Below are 3,441 nucleotides of genomic sequence, written 5' to 3'. Positions count from 1 at the left end.
AAATATTCTTCTGTTTAACATCACATTTAATGTTTTACTTATTCAGCAAGACCCCCTGAATGTCCAATTTCCAGCATTGTTTAAAGAATCCAGCATTGTTTAAAGAACAGCATCTAAAAGAAACATTTTTCTGTAATTGTATTCTAAGACAACATTTGTTTATTTGTATACATACCTTTCAGCTTTGATTCCATCAGTTTTTACTAATATAATAATTACACATCAACTACAAATTTCCATATTATTTTATAAATCAAACACTCCAAAATAGGTCAATTTTGTTGCCAAATATAAATTAAAATTACTGACAAGACAACAGTGACAACTGAGAGCCACAAGAAGTTAGTCACATATCTTTTATCATGATATAAAAGATTTGAGGTTAGCCGGGTAGACTGTAATGCTTACATCGAATCGTGACAAACCAACTATAGACCATAGATATAGTACTAGATATTAGATCTGCTAAGCAAACATATAGTAGAACAGCCTAGCGCCCTCATTGCTGTCTGACACGAACTAAAATTTAATAGGCCTCATTCTTTTACGTTTAAGTTATAGGTTTACATTTTTCTAGCTGGAATGACGATATGGAAGAAAATATAACTTTTCAAATAGGTTTTTCTACACAGGATGACGAGGTTTCTAAGAAAATTGCGTTAAAGCTCGAACAGTCGAGAGTATTCTGCATATTTCAGAAATTTATTGGTTGCAATATTTTTATGAAAGATCTTATATTGTACAACTGTAGAAGCATTTTGCAAATTTATGTGTTTCATAAAAATGAAACAGGCGGACAATGATTTTTTTCTCATTTCACTACCTACTATCCTACAATATTTATTGAAATCCCTTGATGAAAATTTATATAGTTACTAACCAGACGCTTTCTTTGAAAATCCATATACTGGATGTTCTACATAAAATGACCCAGGTCAGAATTATCGGTCCAGAAGCTTCTGTATATTTCAGAAATTTATTGATGGCGATATTTTTATGAAAAATCTTATATTGTAGAACGCAGAAGCATTTTAAAAATTTATATACTGAGTGTTTCATATAAAAATGAAACAGGCGGACTAGGATTTTTTCTCATTTCACTACTCACTTTCCTACATTATTTATTGAAATCTCTTGATGAAAATTTATATAGTTACTAACCAGACGTTTTCTTTGAAAATCCATATACTGGATGTTCTACATAAATTGACCCAGGTCAGATTTATCGGTCCAGAGGCTTCTGTATATTTTAGAAATTTATTGATGGCAATATTTTTATGACAAATCATATCTTATTAACCAGATATTTTGTACTGGATATTTCATAAAGCTGACCACAGGTGGACTAAGCTCTCTATTCTTTTTACTTTTTTCTTTCTCCACTGAAACGTTTTGAAGAAAACTGACCATTCGCTTTTTGAAAAATCCGTATACTGAATGTTCTATAAAATTGAGCCAGGTCTGATTAACAGGCAAAATTTTCCTTTCTCTTTTAACTCTATTTTTACTTACTAAAGGCATTTAATGAAAAATTGTATAATTACTAACCACATACCTTTTTGGAAGTTTATACTGGATATTCCAAAAAATTATACACTTCAAAATTATGAGAAAGTGAAACTTATTTTTTTCCCATTTCTGCCTTACCTACGTACTGAAATCTTTGAATTGTAACGAACATGTTTTATTTTTGATTTTATTATGTCTGAATTTAAAAATATTTCTTTTTATTTCGGATTATTTTACCCCGGCGGCGAAAATTATTGATTTATATATATATATATCAAATATCCGCTCGCGGGTCCGACCGGCCGTTACCCCACTCTGGCAAGTGGAGGTCCCACCACGACTTGTGTCCATCCGGTGGGGATTTGGGCAACAAAAGCCCTCGACATTCCCCGAAACCGGCAGTTCATATCCAGAACTCAATACCGATCAGACGTCCACCGCCAGCAAGTACTCTCCACCGAAGCCAGCCCGGAATAACCAGTGAACCAAGTAAGAATTATTTTCCTTTATTATTATCCGATCCAACCGGGTACAAGTCCGAAAATATTTGTACGCTTTAAGTGTGGAATTACTGTGGGCGCGAGAAGAATATTCTTGGTAACCCGCACACAAATTCCGCCGTCCGTCTCAACCCGCACGACAGAGCAATCGTTGGATTCGGAGTATATACCCAATCTTGACGAAGCCTGCGTGTTTACTACAGCGTTGCTTGGTGTCCCGCACCCTGATGTACGCTGAGTAATAGGGGATATGTGAACTAAGACCTATAGGTTCGGCGTGTACACCCAATCTCCGGGTCGTTCCATATAGTATACGTACGTTTCTCCCAGGTCGGCGTGTATGCCCATCAGACCGAGAAGCGTTGTATACTGAGAGTCCGACAACATCGGTCACCAGGACGTATAAAACTTAGAGGCCAGTACGAATTGTAAGGCGAGATACTTCGGATCCCGTTTCACCATCCTATTTTTCCGCCTTGCACCGCCTGGGCTTTCTTCGCTGGTTATTGCTACCGCTTACCGCTACCGCTTACTAATTTTGCATTGCTTGCTAGGCCGTAATACCGATATTTAACCGCCGACCTGTTTAAAATAACTCCGAAATAATTCCGAATAAACTTTGATTTATTTTCAGAATCAGCGGGGACCAGTAAAAACGTCTACAAATAATTTACTATCTTTTTATCAGACCGTTTAAAATCACCTTTTTCTTTGTTACTTAAAAACCGTCTACTANCGCCGACCTGTTTAAAATAACTCCGAAATAATTCCGAATAAATTTTGATTTATTTTCAGAATCAGCGGGGACCAGTAAAAACGTCTACAAATAATTTACTATCTTTTTATCAGACCGTTTAAAATCACCTTTTTCTTTGTTACTTAAAAACCGTCTACTAATGTAGAGTAATAAATATTTTATTTTTGATTCCGTTCGTAAATATTTATTTCTTTTCTAAGGTGATAAATAAAATTGTAAAAACCAAAAATCGCAACTTTTTAGTTTTGTTTCTCTAGCACCGATCTTGTATATAAGTTATTGTTTAATAAACTTGTAAATAGTTTCTTAAATTATCATCATTTTGCATGTCTATTAATTCCAGCTACATTAATTCCGGCGCATTTTCGGGTGAAATGTTGAAAGGAATGCTGAAAATGTCCAATAGAAGTTTAACTTTTTTGAAGTCTACAAAACGATTTTCAAAAGCTTGTATCAAAATATCAATTTTTTCAACATGAGCGAAATTGACGTCAGTTTTATTGAACTTCTCCATAATTTTTTTGTAGTTCGGAAAATGGCCGTAATTGGCTGAATTGATTTGTGTCCTGAAAAGACTCAATTTGCATTGAAAGGACGAAACATGAGAGTATAGCTGCGAAATCAATTGATCTTTGCCTTGGAGTCGCGTATTTAAGACATTCAAGTGATTTGTGA

This window comes from Anoplophora glabripennis, unplaced genomic scaffold, assembly GCF_000390285.2.
Source record: "Anoplophora glabripennis isolate ALB-LARVAE unplaced genomic scaffold, Agla_2.0 scaffold1138, whole genome shotgun sequence".
Taxonomy (NCBI): Eukaryota; Metazoa; Arthropoda; class Insecta; order Coleoptera; family Cerambycidae; genus Anoplophora; species Anoplophora glabripennis.
Note: the sequence above shows the minus strand (reverse complement) of the source record.